At 40.0% G+C, this 22,920-nt stretch overlaps 1 long non-coding RNA gene across 3 annotated transcripts in view; it reads right to left on the reverse strand.

The window, feature by feature from the left end:
* Positions 1 to 22,229, reverse strand: part of LOC116042369 — a 46,915-nt gene extending 24,686 nt beyond the window's left edge. For 2 of the 3 annotated variants that reach the window (XR_004898376.1, XR_004898378.1), the window contains exons 1-7: positions 22,074 to 22,229; positions 18,234 to 18,338; positions 17,418 to 17,574; positions 12,392 to 12,472; positions 5,997 to 6,083; positions 4,669 to 4,903; positions 2,748 to 2,865 (exon numbers count right to left, since the gene is read on the reverse strand). This is a non-coding gene — a long non-coding RNA (uncharacterized LOC116042369). The remainder of the gene's footprint in view (positions 1 to 2,747; positions 2,866 to 4,668; positions 4,904 to 5,996; positions 6,084 to 12,391; positions 12,473 to 17,417; positions 17,575 to 18,233; positions 18,339 to 22,073) is intronic. The other variant, XR_004898377.1, reaches the window with a different exon arrangement.
* Between the last annotated feature and the right edge of the window lie 691 nt (positions 22,230 to 22,920).

The following is a 22,920-nucleotide window of genomic DNA, read 5'->3' on the forward strand; positions in this document are numbered from 1 at the left end:
GACAGGTGCAATATTTGAAAATCGATAATTTAGTATTTTTTTTAAATTACATTAATATCTGTATTTATGTCAAAACCTAGAGAGTTTCAAACATCAAAATGTCATTTATTAAATATATTTGTGTCAAAATGACATAATAAACATCTTTTCCTAATCTATTTTGAATGGAAACGTGAAAAATAGGCGTCGGTTCTATTTCTAGCATGCACGTGTTTGAGACGTGTGTGTCACGCAGGCAGGTGCAAGCTCTAACCTGTTAACATGGGAGCCGAAATAAAAACGCTCACGCCACGCATCCAGTGTGTAGCCGGCCTTATTGTTAACATTTAATATATTGTTTAATTTCAAGTTCAATTTTGCCTTAGCATTAAACAAGCCTTTCTTTAATGTCGCCGATCATCGTTTTATGCTCTCTTTTTTTATTTAAAGTATTGGTTCAGGCACTGTTTAGGCAATGGTACCATTTATCAAAAGTATAATTTTAACACAGATATTGGAAAAGACCCAAGCGAAACCCACCTGTGAGTACAAGGAGTATGGAACAGATTACTGTGTGGGTCTAACCTTTATGGTTCTTACTCAGCGATGCTATAGGGCCCAAGGTTATAATCGTTAACGAAAACGAACGAAATAACGGAAACTAGGTGGGAAAAAACATTGTCGTTAACTGAAATAAAAATAAAAACAAGGCATTACAATAAAACGATAACTAAACTAAAACTGTAATGTCTGTTTGCAAAACTAACTAAAATAAAATAAAATTATCGAGTAAATGTCCTTAGTTTTCGTCTTTGTCAATGTCTTTCATAGAGCAAATAACGTTATATCTTTCCGACCATGACATTTCCCGTAGACATGTATAGTTTCCGACTGGGAACCCAGAAATTCCGACATTCCATGTCAAATTGAACACAACATGTCCGTGCCCCTCGCCTGGCATCATGGCGGTACCGAAAGTCGGAAGAAAGCAGCAGGGTCCAATTTGATTATGACTGTGTCAGATAAAAGCAAGTGCCTTGCAGTGGAAGGTGGTAAAATATGTGGACAATTTATTACAGGGATAAATCCCAAGAATTTGAAAGTACATTTGAGAAGCGCACACAAGCTAGGAGGCTAACCTAGCTTACCTTAACAAGGTAAAGGAGAACACAAAGCCCCCTTTCCCCGAAACAGAAGCTATCCCCGGTACAGGGCATGGATGTATGGATACAGGGCCAGGCAGCATGACAGAAACAACAGCAGGAGAGAGAACACTACAGGAAGGCTTTCACCGGCGACCCGATAGCTGCTGGTTAGTACATACGCAGGAACACCAAAAGCGGGAGGAAGCGTGGGTTGATATGTGGATTGATACTGGGATGTCTACACAACTGTGTGACTTGATTGACTTCAAAAAGTTCGCCACTTCACTCGAACCAAAGTTCAAAACACCTGTTCATGTATGTCTTCTTTAGTCTGTTGGCTATTTAGGTTTTTTTCCTGGAACACGTCACTTACACATTTTGCACTCACTGCGGCGTCTTGTGTAGACTGTTTACATACATTTTATGTACTGGTGTTATTGTTAAATACATTGTGAATACATATTTCTAAAATTGTATGATGTTTTTGTTGAGTTATTATTACACAATACTTTTTCTGACATTTTTGAATCCCTCGACAAATAACACATATTACAAAAAAGACTAAAACTAATAAAAACTAAACTAAAACTAAGCATTTTCAAAAACTAAAAACTAAACTAAACTAAACTAGCAAACCCGCTTTAAAAACTAATTAAAACTACTGAATTTGAAAACAAAAAGTCCAAACGAAATAAAAATAAAAACTAATGAAAAATGCAAAACTATAATAACCTTGGTAGGGCCAGGAGTCCTCTGGTACAGCTTCATATTTACAATACTGTACACTTCCACCACCTTCTCTTCTGTGGTATGTTTGATGGAAGACAATTTTCAAGAGGACTAGAATAAGCGGATGAGAGAGTATGTGTGTTGGGGATGAAAATACAGAAAGAAAAAGAGCAAGACAATGGAAAAAAAATAGCCTATACTCAGGAGAGTGGTGTTTATATCTATGGGTGAATACATAAAGTTGGTTGAGCATGAGAGAGAAGCTGGCAGTGTATGCAGCACACACTGGGAAGCTGAGACAGACCTCGGGGCTCTCAGAAAGCTCTAAAATCAACGGAGGGTGGATAATCTACACACCAAGACTATTGTGGGAAAAGTGCCTTTGCTCTCTGTGTATCGGAGTGATAGAATGGGCAGTTCTCTATGGTCCATTTAGGGGAGGAAAATGGACTTTGTAGTTTGTTATGGCCTACCTACATCAGAGACAATAGGCATTGTACAATTTATACTCAGGTAACTGTAAATACAAAATAGTGAGAGAGCGTCTCACTGTGTAGTGTGTAAAAAGTGTGTAAAAGCATCTCCAGACCCTTTACTAATGCACACACCTGCATACATGCACTGACAGACATATAATGATTAGCTGAATAGAGGAAGTGATTAAATAGATCAAAACCATACATCTTAAACAGGAACACACACATACACACACACACAAGTGGAAGGGTTATATTGATTTGACTAATTTCAATGTGCTGAGTCACTATGAAAACCCTGCCCCAGACACAAGCGCAGCTGTTTGTCTTGGCAACAACATCGCAACCCTGCAACCCCCCCATGACCCCAATCCATCATCCACATGCACACACGCAAAACATACTCACATATACGTACATATGGTGCCAGTGGACCCTTTTTCCCAAGATCTTTAGTGATGCGTCAGATGAGCGGGGGCGGGACAGCATGAGCAAGAGTCCTTGCAGGGTCAGGTCTTCACCTTTATGACTTCACTCTGGAAATACACACAGATAGTCATACAGTAGACAAAAGACATGTGCATACTTACACACATACCCTATGTGCAGAGACCTAATCGACGCACTCACGCATGCACGCGCATGCACACACACACACACACACACACACACACACACACACACACACTATCCACAGAACTTAAATCTCAAACAGAACTAAAAATGTTTAACAAAAAGCCAAACTATGGCTTAAACAACAACAGAGATGTGAGCACTAATGGTGTTCTTTACAACACAATTTATAGACTGTTATGCTGTGTTTGTTGCTGTGATTGTTTTTGTAAAAGCCTGACCAGGGACAAGGACTGCAAATTAGCGGAGGCTAGACGTCCTAAAAAACCTTGCGTCTCTCACATTTGGTTGTGATAATGTTATAGGTAATGTCCCTGATAAATAAAATGACCACACACACACACACACAAATACATAGTACATTCACACATGCATGGCACACAGGAAACTCATCCATCTTTGATCATGTTATTCAGATAAGAAGTCAAATGACCTGCTGTCATGGCAGCTCTGAATGCCAATGAAGGGGTGTTTCTTCATGTCATGCTCCTGGGAGAGCAAAGGCCCCAACACAGATGAATTACATAGTGAGTGTGTGTGTGTGTGTGTGTGTGTGTGTGCATAATGGAGAAGATATTTTATACAAGGTAAGGCAGTGACTCAGAGGGAAGAAACAAGCCACAGAGCATTTATCTCTATTCCATTTTGTGAGTGATCCATCTGGTGTTGGTGAGTAGGAGGCTATTCAGCGGCGATCGGTGTGGTAGTTTCCTTAGCCGGGCTACCAGGCCCGGCTGGCGTCCTTGCTTCTGCTTCCTCCCCACCCTGCTCGCTTGCCGCGGGCGACAACAATCCAACGAGCACCCGCTGGTCTGGTGCATGTCCTCCAGAAAGCCATTCATGCCTTGGCAGCGATGAACTGTAGATTATTTCCCCCTCAAAAATAGGTAATTGAGCACTGTAGTAGTAGTGGCGAACACACCGATCGCCGCTGAATAGCCTCCTACTCACCAACACCAAATGGATCACACACAAAATGGATATATATGCTACAAATAAACACAAGGAACTGCTGCGTGATGATTATTACCGAAGCCTGGCTGAACACACTCACTCATCCCAGACGGCAGCTAAGAGCTAACAGGGTGGGTGAATTTAAACAATGTCTGAGTAGAAAACAAATCTTGTTGTCATGTAAGGGCCCTGTTCATGTTGCACAGACATTTTAACTGCATTTTGTGTCTGTTAAGAGGCACAAATGCAGTCTATATATTATGCCCCCATAACTGCTGTTTTAGCAATGTGAACATTGCATTGTGAGCATTAGCTGCAGCAGCTCCATGATGCTAGCACCGATTTGGCTCGTTTTTTTTTGCTATCGACAGTACTCACATACGTATAGCGATCAAGATTAACGTAAAAATTGCCCGGAGTTCTCCTTTAAGACAGCAGCTTCAGTTGGGGATGTCTGTGAAGAAACCAGCGTCTTTACTCCACTAACAGAATTTAATTTGCATTGGCTCCAGCAGAAAAGTAGTAGTGTCACATGTTGGTAAATTGTTTTAAAAGGTTAAATTTAATAATATCCAACACCATCGCTTTGGTCCAAGAAGCTTGTTTATGAGCTGGACAACTCGTATTAGTCTAATAATAGTACTGACACCCACCGGGCCACGACAGTCACTGGTCCCCATATGTGAGGAAACAACAAAGAAACAGAAAACAGGAAAGAAATGCCATTGTCTTTTAAAGATTAACAGCACTACCTGTTGTAATCATGGTGCCAGGTGGTGTTTCGACGTCCAGGAGGCCCGTGCCAACAACATTTCAGAATCTGTAGGCAGCAGCAGAAGTTGCTCTGTATCTTCAGCAGGCAGCAGGTAACCTTCGGCCCCTGGCAGCCAAAGTGTCACAGGGCCCTCTGCTGATCCTCCTCCCAATGGGCAAGCTGCTACTGGCAGTCATGTGGCCAAGACAAAAATGATATCCCAAATGACAAAGCTGTTATGGAAAGATGGGTTATGATAAGATTAGGACAAGTATGAATGAGATGTTAAGTAGCAACACTGCTCTGCATGGCATAATGTAGCATAAGCTATGTTAAATAGCTGCAGGTGGAGCAGAGAGATGAAAGGGCAAGGTAGAATAGATGTTTAAGGAAAAAACACATACATACTGCATGAAGAGTCTGTATGTGTTATGTATGCATGTGATAAAAATTGAGAAAATACTGTATGTTCTGAAGACTAAATGTATTCAAGGTCACATCCCATGGATTTATAAAGGGGGATATCTGCATTCAAGGATATCTTCAGCCAGAGTCCACAGGGAGGCTTGGTCAACAATAGCAGTGATAGCGGGTAGATGTGAAATACATGAGTGGAATGGAAAAATAAAATGGGGAAAAAGCAACCAAAGGCGAAGCTAAAACATGTTAAAGGTCATAAACACGCCAATTGGTGAGGGCGATGGTGAATGGAGCTGCATCATAACCCTGCAATCAATAAAATCTAAAAAATAAATTGTCCAGACAACCGGTAATTTACAAAGGCTGCAAACTAATTTTAAAATAATAATTTAACATCTCCTTTTAAATTAATTGTAGTTTTTTAACTTGTTAAAATTACACCTCTGATGCCACCTTTCACACTGTGATCTCAAAATTAAGCAAAAAAACCCCAAACATTTAAATTATTTTTTTGTTTATGCAGTGAAGTCCTACAAGTGAAGCATTACAGGACAGCACCACAGCAATCTCATGCATAACAAAAGGGTCGAGAGGAGGAAGCAAAACAAAACAGACAATGCATTCCCACAGGAGAGATGACAGATAGGAACAGTTTGTATGATTAAAAAGGTATAGGACATAGGTAAACTGCGGAGGAGATAAGAAAGAAACATTGGGTATTCAGACAGTGTTTCAGATACATTCAGCAGTGTGACACAAGTGGCAGAAGCAGCATGAAACATGGGTTAAAATTGATGGCATTGAAGATTTCAACAGCATGAGCCTGCAGAGTGGGGTCCCATACTGTGTGTGTGCCTGTATGTGTGTCTGTGTGATCATGGCTGTTTGTGTGTGAGAGCGAGTCACCTCAAGCAGGTCTCTGAACATTTGAACGAAGGCATCAACCAGAACAAAAATGCTGGGTTGGTCCAGGACTGGGCCTTTGGAGAATACCTGATGGAGAGAAACCTGAGAGAAACAAAGAGACCGAATAAAAGATAAAGAGGAGAGAAAAGAAGTGGGAGCAGAGAGACCGATATCAAAATAATGAGAATAACACTGACAGAGGCATACACAAAAGTAAATATAGAGGGAAGGAGAAAGAGCCGCACAAAAAGTCAAGCTGTCTTTCAAACAGATCAGCATTTTAGAGCTGGGTCTCCAGCTGTCACATAATTGTAAGTTGCACAAAAACAAAAAAACGCAGGCTGTCACAGTGGCAAACCGCCATCCATACAGGCTGAGGGATAAAGGTCAGAAAATGATCTGTCATTGGCATAATTGCATCCGCTGAAGTTGTGTATCGGTGGCCTGGTGTTGCTCAGATTGCTTTTCACACTTCATTCTTCCCCTGATGGAAAGGTAATCCTGAAGACACAAATGTTTACAGTTGCTGCTCACAGTGGAAATGGAAAGCTGAAAGAGGGAGAGATGAACATCAGGTGAAGTCAAGGTGACACCAGGTAGACTAGAATGGAAAAGCAAGTTAATAAACTCCCCAAATACATCATACAAAAAAGCTGTTTACAGAGCTTACTCTAACACATGCAACTAAACACGCACTGTAATGGCAATCTTGTTGATGACCTTTAGCTCCCATATTTTCTTCACAAACCAGAAGTGCCTGTGTAGGCAATGCTGAAGAATGTATTTATTGTTTATTCTACCTGGTGGGGAATTAAGTACAGACTTGAACTTTTTTTCGCCCAGTAGCTTTGTAGCTTGTCAGCAGCTACTCCACATAAGGAAAGGGTGCCTTCTTTACTATACTGTCAATGTGAAAAACACTCCTAAAATGCCTGGCAACTCAGTGTCCTTTATGAACCTTTGCGTCATTGTTACACACACACAGAAAAAACACATTTTAAGGCTGAAACAAGGTAATGATATGCTGTATCATAACTGTACCAACATGTGTAGCCTCAAGGCTAAACATATCAGCATATATTGCATTTACTAGAAAGACTAGAAAGACTTGGTTCTTCTGGAGGCCCTTGAGGGGCCTCCAGAAGAACCAAGTTTACTCAGTGTCAATTGTTTTGTGATAATTCTACTAATTATAAATGTGTTTGGGAATACACACAACTAAAGAACTACATCAACTGAAATAATAAGGGATGCACACTTTATAGACCTGCATAACTTTAGTTGATATTGTACTAACAAAGTCAAAAGTATAAGTTTCCCACTAATGTCATCCAATGCTCAATGGCTAAAAACTAGGGAATTTGTGTATTCAGAACCAAAATTATATTTAAACCGATGAAACTAAACAATAAAATAACTATTCCTAGATCAACAAGGAAAAAACAAAATCAAAAGTCAGAAGGATTAGCAACGGCAGATAAGCGGATAAGGGGAAAGGGAAGCTCATTAAACTTAGTTGCTGGTGTTCCAAGTCTAACGTGAGCATCCTGCTCCCTCCCACCACACAGCTTAAGTCTATTACGATGTTGCTTCTCTATTGGAAAGTACTTGGTCTGGTGGGCTAATCAATGATGTGGAGGGAGCTGAGAGAGTCAATAAGGTTACTGGTATCCATCAGCCATTAACCTGCATCTTCCTGACACACTCATAGACTGTAAAAACAACTGCTATTCTGGTCATGCATCGTCACCTCTCTTCCCACCTCTGTGCCGGCTGTTTTCATGTGACTACTTCTGCCCTTTGCAAATTGTCTGTCATGTGGACATTTCCTCTTTGTCATTGTTCGTGTACACTGTTGAGACCGTAATCGTTGTCATGGACACCACCCTCATAATTATCGTTGAAATCTTTTCCATTATCTGCCTCCATGGCGGGGAGTCACAGTGGTCCTCTGCTCTCTGTCTCTCTGTCCTCCATGCTCTCTTTCTGCCTCCTTGGTTGGTTTTCTCAGGTATACTCAAAATAAACAAGGACTGCTGAGGGATGGAGCTATCTACTTTAGCTCAGGTATAAGTAAATTGTTTTGACCTAAATGCAAAAAAAAAAGAAGTACATCAAAATTAGGAAATCCATAGCACACAAGTACAAAGAAAATCAAATAAATAAAGTGAAAAAGTTGCCATATGTTGTTTGCTGTCTTCATTGTACTTGATGGGTATTTGGAGTAGGCAGGGTACAAACACAACGTGCAGAGTGTGGGATGACTCAGGAGTGCATAGGGATCCCAACAGCTAGTTTTTGCCCCAGGGCCCCCTATAAGATGACTCTAGTAATTAATCTTAATTAATTTAGTAAATGTACAGTATGTGTTAAAAAAGACAAATAAATTAAAACTAAACCACACACATTGTTGACTTGAAGTGTATGCTACACTGAAACACCAGGTGTCAGCACAACTACCAGGAAACTCGCAAAATTACTTTAGCGATAGAATTAATATAATGTGTAATAAAACAGCCAATTTAAATTGCTATGTTTAATTTGCTCAGCAGTTGCATGCTTCACTTTAGGTTAAATAAAGATTATCTACTGAAGCAGTTCATTAGCAAATAAATGATGAACATGCATTTGATACTATAGAGTGTATACATACACCCCCAGACACACGGGCACATAGCATGCTGCACAAAGATTTGGGTGGATGTATGAAGAATGGGGTTTTACATTTATTTGAACTGTAGAGAATGGTTCAGAGAAAATGTGCAGGAGAAATGAAACAAGGAGAAGGGGAGAGGGTCCATCTGTGACTTCGTCTCTAACTGCAGATGAAAGGAAGTCGTTTGAAGTTGATGTGGTGCTATTTCTCCAATGACTCAGATTAAACACTGATGCCTGTGCCGAGCAGACCATTCATCACTTCAGTGATACTTTTAGTGGCCGTTCCCCTGCTCAGGCAGAAATTAACAGCACTCTGGTGCCCAGTGTGTGCGTGAAACCTGCTCACTCACTCAAACACACCTACCTACACATGCACACTAATAAATGCCCAATTCAGCTCACATACAAAGATAATAAAGGCTATGTTTTCCATTAGGTGTGTTCGAAACCGTTCCCTATCACAGAAATAGTGCACTATATAGTATGTTTGCCATTTTGTAGTGGCCGTTAATATCATTCACTATATATTTCACTATAAAATACCCACAATGCACGGCTAATTTGAGTGTACTTACAATGTACCCTACATTTTACTCCTCTATACTACAATGCAACCCGGTCATGTTTTCCCAGAGGAGAAGAAGAAGCAGACAGGAAAAGTATTGTTTCGGTTTGTTTACATGATGCTAGGCACGCCCGCTTCCGACACACAAATTCCTGGAGCATCTACTGACACAACGATGTTAAGAAATTTTCGGTCTAGTGTCTGAAATCTTGTTTGATCATTCCCTATATAGTTCACTATTTAATAAACACTCGATATGGAATAGCGAGTGAGTAAATGATGGAATGGTTTCAAACACAGCTTCTGTTTCTACTCTTTTCCACTCAGGGGACAAGAAAATAATGCTTTTTTCCCCAAACTGTGGCCTCTTTTAACCCATCCCACTCATTCAATTGAGGAGTTTGAGATAAATTACACCATTAAACATATGAATCATTCATTTACCAGGTTTATTATAATTTAAATGACAGATGATTATTTTGAAAAATGTTATCCTTAAAATGACTACTTGCCTTAATTTCCATCATAGATTAATAGTGACGTGTAGCGAGAAGGGGTAAAACTTGCATGCTATTGTGTAACACTGTGTTGTAAAATGACAACTAAATGCACCTTGTATGTATGTAGTAGGGAGGCTATGTCAAATACTTTTATTAAACTATAGAAAAAAATCTGAACTGGGAATTCTGTATACTGTATACAAGAGAAATAACACAACTACAAGTTAGAGACTGTTAATTCACCTTGAACTGAGAGATTTATATGTCATCGTGTTTATTAGATCTTAAAATCAAAACATTTTTCCTGCACACTGTCATCTCCAAATGAAACATGTTTGTCCCCAAAAGCACCTGTGGTGGGTGTGTTTATTCAGTGATGTGGGCTGATATGTGACTATGTTCAACCTTGCTTACAACAGTGTTGGGCTCAGAGTATGGCAGTTTGGTCTGGTTAGGTGTAGAAAGCGGCCTGGCCTCTAGTGGTCTAATTGGGGTTGTAAGGCCCTTACTCTTGATTAACATATTTCCATTTCTAACAAATGATACGTTGATGTGGGGTTGGGGTTTCAGTTTTTTATGTATAGTATGTGTGTGCATTGTAAATTGACCTGTGCATTTAGAACATGCAGTACTTAGTATCAGAGAAGTTAGTTATGCACAAGTCTGAATCAGTGTAATTTGATCAGTGTGGCCCAGACCTCATGGGATGAATAGCCAATATAAGACATTTTGGCGTCTGGATAACTGTAAATCCATCCAATTTGAGGCCTAATTAAGTGGGACTTACATAGCACTCTGGGACAGTCAGTTATAAGGGACCGAAAAATGACCGGAGGCATCAACGTCTCTGCTGTCTCAGGAGAGCACTAGATCCAATAAGGATGGAAATAACAGATGGGTCACCGAGGCTTACTTTAGTATGGAGGCACGTCATCAGAACACACACACACACACACACACACAGAATACAATGCAGACTCACAGTCACAGGTGTGCACACAAAACGGTACAAACTAAGTGCCTGTATTACACATTACACACACACACACACACACACATCACACACACACACACACACACACACACACACACACACACACACACACACAAATACACAGTAAGCATGTACAGGCTCTAGCACAAAGACAGACACTACTATACTGCCATATTGCAAAAGATAATTTTTGACAGATCTTAGAGTGAGTCAAAGGTGCAGGATTAAAGCTGCACTAAGTGATTTTTGACCACTTTGTGACCTACTCCAGAGGCATCACAGCAGCTGGCTGACCCTTATCTCTGAGCAGAGGGTGAAATAATAAATTCCTAAATTCCCCTTTAAGAATTAGGAAACCGAAAGACAAATATACCTTTACATTGAGAAATAGATCAACCCTCTTATTTTTTATATCACCCTACATTATCCCATCATAAGCTATGGCAGCTATTAAATTGACTGTAATATAATGTTTCCCACAAGCTTAAAAGCACAGCTTGTTGCTTCCGCCATAAACAGCCACGGTTGCACACAAACATAAACTCCCATGATAAGCGCTATCTCAAGATCATAAAAGTGTTGGGGGGGATGTGACCGTTTTTATATGGACAAAGATATACACGAGTCACGTCAGGCCACAAAACAAATTAGTCTCTGTCAGAATCCCTTCAGATGCCTTCCTGTGCATTTCCAGATTTCACGAGCAGAGCAAAAAAATAAAGGCCTGCGATAGAGAGACAGAGAGCCATATCACGAGGTCATCTGTGCTTCAAAAGGGAGATATATTAAATTCATTCATCTCAGTCAGTGGGATAGAGAGATCTCCCCCTCTCATTCAGCCTGCCTGGCTCACCGTCTTCTGAGGTATTGTCTGGGAAAATATCCCACGTAATAGAGCTAATGATTAAGTAAAGACAGAGAGGTGTGTGCGCATGACTCTTTTTGCGTGAGTGACTTGCATGGATACACATGCAAAGAACACAGTGAATAGCCGTTGCTTGGACGTGGTCTAGAAGAAACGGGAAAGAGAGGAGGAGGGTGGTGAAAAAGGTTGAAAATGAGAGAGACAGTGATGGAGAGAACAGCAAGAGGAAGAGAGAAAGAGAAAGCAACAGAGAGGCCACCAGGAGGACAGAGAGAGGGAGGGCAGACTGTGGCCAACCTCACATTTATCATGTGTCACCACACCATGCTCATACAACACATACATTCACATACAAGATAGATCTAGTAACACACACACACACACACACACACACACACACACACACACACACACACTATATCAACTAACACCCCTGAGGGTTATATAAACGAAATAAACTGTTCAGTGTGGCTGCGTGCACATACTTTATAGCCTAATATAAACATATACTGTATGTTCTAACAACAAAGGAGAGGTTGCACAAGAGCAGAGAAGCTAACAGTGATTCATAGCTGTTCTCATGGTGACGTCTCAACTTTGATCGATCTGCAAATGTGTTTTGCAGTTCTGCGTCTGCTTGAGCCGTTAAATTGGCTGTTGATTGAGAGACGGGAAAATGCGAGGAGGAAGGTGAAGGAGAAGAAGGGAGAGGAGAGGAAGTGGTGAAGGCAAAAGAAACAAGAGACAGAAGAGAGGCAAAGTGAACAGTGAACAAATGAACAGAAGAAATAGTTTGAGCACCTGGTTTATTACCTTATGAAGGCGAGGTGTTGTGTGATGAGGCCGAAAGCTGTGGTCTCTGCAGCTCCTGATCATCCACATCTCTCGACAGTCCTGATGGTTTAAAGATACTACAAAATACGGTAATGCCCATTATCAGAAAGTTACTTAATCTTGTATCTATGATTACACAGGATTTACTTTGCTGCTTTGTAGCCTAATAAAAACAGACTAAAGTGAGTTAAAATGTCAGTTCTTAAGAAATGGCCATTCATACATCAAAAATATTTACTTAACTGCAATTACAGGCTATTCTGCAGTGTTAATGTGTCACTTTATTGCACTTAATACTGCGTGGGAGTGACCAATTTATCGCCACAGAAACGTGAATAATGATGTGCTTTAAGAGCAGGAAGGTGAGAAGGACGCAAATGCTACAGTCTGGCTACTGTGGTGCTGGTGACAATTTGCCAGTACACTTTCAATTTATGACTTCATTCTGCAGCTTATTCCATTTGCCACAGAGAAGGCTGCATTCCCCTGGCTGATACCTAATTCTGTGACAAATTTAGAGATGGTGGGATCCTTGGGGAGACTAATAAATGGGTTTCCAAGCTGTCAGTATTGTTGTGTTGACATTGCATCACACAGCACTTCACCAATTTCCCTAGATCATGCTTTTTCACGGCTGCAAATATGTACGGGTTTGGCTGTGTCAGAGTTACTGAAGTGTATTCCGATGTAAAAGTCCTATTTTGCTTATTCATACTGCATCCCTTTTATGCCCTCTTCAATAGCCTATCAAACACTACTGCACTTCTCCTCTCATCTATTCAACACAATCTCTCTCCCTCTCTATTTTAATCTTCTCCCATTCATCTCTCTTTCCATTTCATAACTTCTCTCCTTTTTCTGGCAACTTGGTTTGCATGTATTTGCTTTATTATAAAAAGCAGAAAGACAGGAAAGCTGGGAGAAGGGGCTAAAACACACTGCATTGTAAGCACATGGCATGTGGCCTAATGCTCCCAGCCAGCAGGACACGCTGCAGTCACACATTTTACCCTCGTTGCCTTCTCCCTTCTTTTTCCTCATTTTGTCATCTTTCCCTTCTGCTCTCTCTCTCCTTGCCCTGTGACTGAACCCAATGTGTGGACTGACTGTGATATTGGCTGTGTGGGTGACAGGCTCAGTGGTGTGATATCTGATGTGGAGAAAAACAGATCCGCATCTCTTTACTTAACACCTTCCCTCCTTCACCAGCTGCTGATGAAGGAAGGACTGACTAGAGTTAGCAGGGAATGTGATTCATTTATTTTTCAAAAAAAAAAAAATCTTTTACCAAGAGCCTTTATGAGTTCAATGTCTCCTGGAAATTCCATAAATAAAGAAAAACAAAAAGAAAAAGGAAATTCTAAAGGTTTGGGCTTTCTCCCTTTTTCAGACATATGTATCTCTCCTACACACTACACATCATTACATGTTGTATCTATCAGGCTTTCTCACAACAAACTGTGAACTAAAGACAGTGATAGATGACGATGATCGAATCTCTGCATTCCTCTGCATGTGAGAACAAAATAAACCTAACCTCGGGGTCAATCTTACTCAGTAATGCATGTACACAACAGTGTAAGTTCAATGACTCAAATACCTTGAAATAACATAACTTAACATGACATTATTATGAACTGTAGTATTGCATGTTGAGTCAAAGCCAAAAACATATCACCAAAGTATTACAGTGAGTGAGCTGACTTGACAGATACATGAACAAGTGGATGCATTCCAAACTGTGAAACAGCTGTATCAAACACAATGGTTCTCTAACAAAGTGATGCAACAATGACTTTGATTATTTCAAATGAATTCCACTAGGGAGAGCAATTGATGCATTTGGCACATTAAAAGGAGCAGTGTGTAGGATTTAGTGCCATCTAGCAGTGAGATTGCAGATTGCAACCAACTGAAGAACCTGCAGTGGCCTTCAGGTAACGTAAAAACGTGAAAGGCCCTCTCTAGAGCCACTGTTTGGTTTGTCCCTTCTGGGCTACTGTAGAAACATGGCGGTGCAAACATGACAGACTCAGTGAAAGAGGACCCGCTCCCATTGAAGATATGAAAGGTTCACTCTAAGCTAACGAAAAACACAACAATTCTTAGTTTCAGGTGATTATACACTAATAAAACCATAGTTATGAATATTAATAGATCCCCCTAAATCCTACACACTGCTCATTCAAGTGTGATCTTAGGGAGAGGAGCTTTAGATAGGTAGACCAAATAAAAACTCTCATTGGATTACGACGCAGATCTTCTAGAATAGCTCCCCTCCTCTCCCGCTTTCTTCATCCTGCCCCACCCCAACCTTAGCCATCGATCAGGAACTAAGCGCTGTCTTTAATTGGTTGGACGAGGTCGATTGCCCGTGCAGACAGCGAGAGGCCCAAAGGGGTATTGGAGATTCTGGAATGTGTGTGTGTGTGTGTGTGTGTGTGTGTGTGTGTGTGTGTGTGTGTGTGTGTGTGTGTGTGTGTGTGTGTGTGTTTGTGAGTGTATACAAGTGTGCCAGCAAGTAAAAATGTTGGAAGCCCCACAGACTCTCTCTTAGGGCAATCATAGTAATGAAGTTAAAATCTGTGGTTCAGAAAACAACTGACCTACTGATAAACTGACAACTGAAGGAAACAAATAACTTGAAGCACAGCTTCATCACTAATCTGTAAAAAAACATATCTTATTAAAAAAAAAGGCTCTTAGTTTGCTTGTTTTCATGTTTTGTTGGGAATATCGGAATTGTTAGATTTGGGTGTACCTGCTTACTAGAATAGCTAGTGTATGTAAATTCATGCAGAGAGAGCAAGAGGAAGGTAACTAGCTGACAGGAAAAGCAGATGTTTGCAGTGATCTGCTGTCACTGCAGTGCTTTCCGTATCACTCTGAAGTAAGCAGGCACTCACACCTTTTGTCATTATACACAGCTGCCTTATTATGCTATAATTTAGTGAATAATCAGCAGCAGAGGTAGTGCTGTGATATCTGTCTCATTCCATAGGGGTGATGTGTTGAAGAATGTACCACCAAAACAAGAGTGAGCATGCTTTTGTTTTTTCATACTGGTGATGATTTTTGGTCCAGACAGTGGTAACACTTTATAATAACCATCGCTAATAAATGGTAAATTGATAGTTAATTAAACTTAAGTTATTTTAATTAAATTATATTTAATAATGTTTACTAATGATTAGTTATGCTATAATTTATATTATTTTAACATATCATAACATTTTATATATTTTATAAGGATTTGTTAATGATTGAGAAATTGTTCATAAGCTGTCAATAAACATTATTTGGATGGCTATTATAAAGTTGCATCTGATGATTATAATACCTTGTTAATAGTTAATTAAGACTGTAAAGCAGCTATAGACATTATTTAGATTGATATTATCAGTGTACAAATAATCAAATAATCATCTCTTCTATTGATCACCAAAAAAAAGATTTAATGTCAATATCTAAATGTATAAAAATATTACTTCATACGACACTAAACTAATTATAAAATAAGATAAATTATATTACTTATTATATAAACATTATAAATCATAATTTCATTTGTTAACAGTAAAATAACTATTAACTAAAATTTAATTAACTATCAATTGACCATTTATTAGTGATGGTTATTATAAAGTGTTACTAGCTTTGCGTTGCCTTTTCTATTGTGATGAGAAGTACTTCTATCTGCTGTAAATTTGGCTCTTAATCTAAACTTCCACTTAACACTTCACCTTGCATTTACTACAGGCAGGAACATATTCTATTCTACAATAAGGGGAAAATGACTGTGTCTCATGTAGTAAATTAAATTAAAATCAGTTCTAGAGAATGAGTTGAAGCTGGCTAATCTGACCCAAAAGTTTACTCCCTGTGGCACCTTGTGTATTAATGGTTAAACTGATCTCATAGATTATGTGATTGCTTCCAAACCTTTAAAGAACACACACAAAAAAGAAACAGCAACATCTAATTATTTAAGAATAAACACAGCTAATGAAAGTATTGAAATAATAAATCAACAGCATAAGAAAGGTTCTGCATATGGTATTTGCCCTGATTTAAGACTGGATGTGCATGTTAAACTTAAAATGATCAACTGAAAATGCAGTGCAGCTGGGAACACACTAAACTATTTAAAATCCCATTATAACCCCAATTTGGCAATTACGAGTTTTCTCGATTATAGAGTATGCACTTGTCTGCACAAAATAGGGCCAAGGACAGTCAGCACACACAACTGACTGTAGATTCAAATACAAATCTCTTGCCACCCAAATAAGGCTCAGGGCCAAAGTCATCATCTCATCTTTTATTAATTTTTAAAGGATTTAATTAAAAAGGTGGTGTCTTTTACTTAGTTAAAGAGTGTAAACTTCTAAATAAGTGCTATTTGTACTTGGGTAGCATTTTAACTTATAATGGAGTCAGAGTCTGAATTACAGTAACTAGATGGACAGTCTGCTGATGAGTCGTTTCTGCTGTAAACTCCTTCACGCTTTAGAAATAGATTTCAATTATCTGAAAATGAACAATTTGAATGTGGTCTTGTAGTTTGTGCTGAAAAATGAATGCAGCATGTTTGTCTAGGACTGTCATTTGTAAAGGTCAGTCATTAAATGAGATGTTCAGAGTTGATTATGATCAGGATCTAAGAATCTGGTGCATTTCCAGCCTAATAAACTGTACTAGAAGATAAGAAAATAAATCCACACAACAGCCAGTCTCATTGATTTACCATGGCTCTAACAGGAGTTATTTTTGGCTTACCTCCCAACTCTGCCTCAACTATCTATTTAATATTACAGTTGTGTGAAAATAAAATTTAATTAAAGATAAATCCGCACAACACAGTGAAAAATGAAGACCTCTAATTACTACATTAAATACTGCAATGCTCTATATGGCTTTGAATTAAAAAAATGTATTTACCTTTTACAGACTTTTAAAAGACCCACAGTGTGTTGAGTCTATACATGGGTGATATTGTTCTTACTTGTGGGAAATCTGCAAGTCTGCAGGTAAATTTCTTTCCAGGCCAGGCAGCACTGGATACAGTCGCTGAGGTTGTGCTTGCTGGAAATCAAGTACCCCTTAAAGATCCTGTCCAGAGAGATGCTTTGGAAGCACAGGCGGAAGATCTCATTACTCATCTGCAACACAGCAGAAAACAAACACCGTCTCACACACTTGTCACAAATAATGAGCTTCGGGGGACCAAGTTACAGACACTGAGATTTACATTTATTACACGCTCAAGTGCTGAGCTATAATAACCAGTCACTGTTATACAAAACCCTGGATACGAGGTAGTCTTACAGTACAAAGTCATTAGCTACAAAAAAAGGACAAACAGCAAGCAAAACAAAGGTATTAGCTTATTCATTACCCGCTCCAGAGCACACATTTTGGTTTTAATAAAGCTTAGCTGAAGAGACACATGTATTATACTGGTTGGACTGGACTGGCTCGGTGTGAATTCTGGGTCTGGGTTCAGTAAGGTCCACTGAGAGACTCAACTTACTAAGTAAGTGACTGGAGTTCTTAAGGTTTCTAAAACGACTGAAACTAACACAAACTACATATGAAAAGCAAACCAAAAGAAAATGAATAATTCACTTGTAGGAAAATAAGGCACCACCACTCCAGACATGGATCAAAATATTGTACAAAATATTGTAGATAAGTTAATACAACACCACAATTGATCACATAAAAAAAAAAACATACTCAAATAATAAAAACTTACAGATGAAAGTGAAACTGAAATAAAATAAAGGAAAAAGATATGTGTAACAGTTTAATGACCTACACTAAATAATTTCATTCCTCATTCCGCGGCACCAGTAATGTACCATGTTTGAGATGTGTCATAGGTTAAATCCAGCCTTCAGCCTTTCTGAATTCTCTGTAATTCCTGTGGAAATGGAAATTCCATAAAAATAGTCATAAAAAAGAAAGGGATCATTCTATGACAGCCTGGATCTGGTACCTCTTGACTTTCACACCAAAGGTCACATATGGCATGGACTTAAATTGACAGACCTTAAACTTACTTTACACTTGAGGCCTTGCCGTGTAACACTTTGCTTGAACTGAATATTTGATCACATTCATAAGCTTAAAGCCCCAGATTGAAGTAGTTAGTTGCATATATCCCCTGCAGGTTCAGTCTAACCGCCAGATGTGGGCCAAGCAGAGATAGGCACATCTGTATTGATTCAGAAGCGGACGCTCGCACGTGCATGTTCACGTGGGCACACATGCACGCATATAGACATGTATATCATATAAACACACACACACACACACCTGGCTTTATACCATAGAGGAAAAAAGGGAACGGTTTAAAGTGAGTGTAATTCAAGCAGGCGCACATTTCATAAAAGCCCCTATTTGATGTGCTGGGTGCCAGTCAAGCATGCCATCTGTGACACAGACACACACACACACAGACACACACACACAGACACACACACACACACACAGGTAGCAGAGGTTATAAGAGAGGAGGAAGCGAGGCGAAGGAAGGAGAGGGTGTAATTATTGAGCATGATGTGTATAGAGGCCTATGTGGAATGACAGCTTCCCTTTCATTTCTCTGATCACTGGTTTAATCCTGACAGAACTACAGCGGCCACGGAGCTGGGTCTGTCTGCTTGCCTGCCTGGGCTCTAACACACTGCCTCTATAACTCTGTGCGTGTTCGTGTGTGTGTGTTCGCATATTTGTGTATGTGCATGTGACAGCATGACACAAAGTATATGTTGGTGTGCGTATCTCTGCATTTACGTGTGTCAAAACATCAATGTTGTTCATGTGTGCTTTTCTTTGTGTGTTTAAGTACGTGTGCAGGCTTGCCTAAATGTGTGTGTGAGTGCATACTGCCTAGGAAAATGTGTTGTACAGGCTGATTGCAGTGGCAAGCAAATGCTGCTTTTAATGAAAGAGGTGAGAAATGAGAGGGAAACACAGGAAATTAAATTGATATGTAAATGACGGAAATTCTCATTTGAGCTGAAGGTTGAGAGTGCTACAGCATTAACCAGCTTATGAGTTAATAATGATTTTTTTTCTGCCCTCCCTCCCTCCTTTCCTTCTCAGTCTGAATCCCTCCCTCTCCCTCAGAAAAAAAGTGGATGGGTAGGAGAGGGAGGCGGGTGAAGATGAAGACAACATATGTCCCTGAATCTTAACTCTCCAGAGATTTCCCCTAAGCCCTTGTCTAATGTTTCCTCAGAATTTGCACCTCTTCAAAACAGGCCAGTGTTGACTTTAAAAGTACATTTCCACGGGACGTTTTGTTCTCTTTTCTAACTACCCATCTCTTACTTTTGTGTTTTTCCCTCTCTAAAAACAACCAGATGGTGTTGAATATATCTCAGATGGACATGGACGAGACGAAGGGTGTCGGACAGCTTGTAATAGTGGTGTAGCTCTGTGAAGCGGGTAGTAACAAAACAAAGACAACATCAGCTACAGCTACAGAGTGCACCAGAGGCAAATGACTGCAGAATGATCACTGCAGCTATTATCAACCACTAGGGTTATTATTTTCTCTCCCCTCTCTTTGGTATTAGCTGGAACGAAACAGCTCAGTCAAAAGTCCTTGCCCTGCAGCCTTCAGTGAATGGAAAATTATATTAAACCAGACATTGTGTCCCCCAAGAGAAGAGGAGGGAAGAAAGAGAAGAAACACAAAGCTGCAACAAATGAAGAAAATGGTTGAGGCCCTGCAGGAGAGAGAGGGGGCAGTGGCAAGTCACACACACACACACACACACACACAAACTTGGAATACAATGCAGACTCACAGTCACAGATGTGCACACACAACGGTACACACTAAGTGCATGCATTACACATCACACAGACACACACACACACACACGCACACATGAAAAGAGGCAGACAACCACACATGCTACGATGACACAAACGGACTTTGATTAGAAAGTATTAGCCAAAAAACATCAGACACAAATGGAAACCACATCAGTGATCTGGTTCTGCTCCAGAAAAGGAGAGGGCCTTGCTGCCTGATTTTGCAGAAAATAAACAAGACATTTTCCATAAGTAGAGATGGAAAACATAAAGTGAGCAATGCTGCAGGAGAAGCCATGGCTGTCTGAGCTGCATAAAGCACAGTGAGTGAGCCAGGTTTTCAAGTTCCTCCATGGCCAATGACAACATGCACCACTGCAGAGAGAGCAGGTTACATATACACAGTTACACTTTAAGATATGTGATTCTTTTTTTAACACTAACTCCAATATGCAAACATGCATGCAGAGATCCAGGTTAGCTGTGAAGCCTGCAGACTGCTGGCTTACTGAGCACAGACAGGGTGCCTTTACCTGGCAGCAAGGCACCTAAATGGCTGTAAAAATAGCTTACCTCCATCTCAAATATGAGAAATAATAAGTAAGTAAAAGGACACGGAGAAGCCTTTTGTTACACCACCAAAGAGCACTAGAAAATGTAAAAACATAAGCCAGATGATAGAGATTAAACCAGGTGTGAAGCCACTCAGCATATTTGCTGTCTTATCAAACTGAGTAAAACATGATTAATGAGGGGCAGCCTCTAGCTCACCCAGTAAGAGCGTTCGCCCCATGTTGGCTGAGTCCTGCAGCGGCCCAGGTTCAAATCCAACCTGCGGCCCTTTGCTGCGTGTCATCCCCCATCTTTCTCCCCCTGTCACATCTATCCACTGTCACTACAATAAAGGGAAAAGCCCCAAAAAAATAATCCTTAAAATAAAAACATGATTAATGAAATTCTACTCCAGACACCTACTAACTCCCCGGTTACAACTAGAAATGGAGTGTTCTGCATTGTCCTTGGTGTGCGGTAAAGGTGGACATTTAGTGATACAAAAGGTTTAAAGACACCTCAGCCATTCTGAAAGAAGTGTCATCCTAACGGTGCTTGGGCTGTTGGATCATTGCAGCCCCATCCACAATTCCAAAAAATAATTACACCAAATGTTTAGTTTGAGCCAGTACACCTTGATGTATTATCAAAGGAATGAGAGAGAGGCAGGGCAGAGAGGAAGATAACGATGATGTTGAAATAGAGGGACACATAAAAAGACTTAAGAGAAAAAGAAAAGTCATGCAACAGGACAGCAAATGATTGGAACAATGAGAGTTCAGAACATAATTATTTGAGGTTAAACATTTTCCCCATGGTCTGTTGAGCTGTATATTGAAATAAAAAGAGTTTGGGTAATGAAAACAGTGATGGGGCATTTTATTAGGTGCATTCACTCTCAGGGTATTGTAACTGATGTCTGAACACCCAGGATGAGTCTAAGTGGGCTTCAGTGATGATCATGCTTTATCAGAACAAGACTAATCCAACTGGAGAGCTGATCTACAACTGAAAGGACATTCTGACAGCAGAAGGTTACCCGTTAATGTTGCTCTACTGACTTATCTGTGGAATACATGATTGCTTGTGTAAGGGACCTTGCAGCACATCTATTAATTATCTACAAAATAGCAGTTAGAAATATGAATGGTGGATTGTTGGACAAGGCTTTATATATGCAGTATGTAGGTATGAGCATCTGTGTGAGAGTAATGGGAGTTAAAGATGGACAGAGCAAGAAAAGATCAGTTAAGAAACCATGGTGAAATGCAAGTACCTTGCAAAAGAGACAGGTGATCCTCTCACTGGTGTTGTAGTGGGATAAGTTGACCCATATGATGCAGATGAGACTGACAATGTGTCGCAGCTTAGGAGCAAGTTGGCTAGGCTTGAGCTTCAATATAGACAGGTAGGGCAGGTTTGACTGTGCCTGTGGAAGGCATCAAATATATACACAAAGAAAAGGATTAAATGGTGAGTACACAAAGTTTAGACTTACCAGCAAGTAATCCGTGACATTTATCCATCTATATCCAACATGTTTTTCTGTACACTCTTTCCTATGAAAAGTTGCAGGCTGTAATCTACAGATATTTTGCACTGTACCTCTAGTGATAAATGACAAATGTCAAGCTCAGCTTCACACTTCACATGAAAGGGAAACATTGATAAATGTAGTGTTCTCCTGCCTCATAGCCTGCTTTGGCTTCTGTATGTGAACATACTGAGACTTCCTACCCCACATCCTTTCCCATCTAAATGCATTCAATAAACTCAAAACATTCGCTGCATTCTCCTGCATACAGCAAGGTAACTGTGTGATTTGAACAGGTGCTGTTGGGCAGGGCTGGCCGTACAGTGTTAACTGGACTGTTTAGCTGGCTAAGCCAACTTCAGAGCAGTAAAACACAGTGGATAAAGCCTCAATATTCTCTGTTTAACCATAATTCATCATACTGTGCCACGTTGGTGGCTTTAAACCAGCCAATATGCTAGGCTGGCCTCAGCTACATGCTGTGTCACACGGCACAATGCTGCAAGCCACATTTTGCATGCACTTAGAAAGCTATCTTTAAAAAAGCAACATGATACAGAGTAGAGAGATACAGTCTAACTGCGTGTCA

The sequence above is a fragment of the Sander lucioperca genome, chromosome 9, assembly GCF_008315115.2.
Source record: "Sander lucioperca isolate FBNREF2018 chromosome 9, SLUC_FBN_1.2, whole genome shotgun sequence".
NCBI lineage: Eukaryota > Metazoa > Chordata > Actinopteri > Perciformes > Percidae > Sander > Sander lucioperca.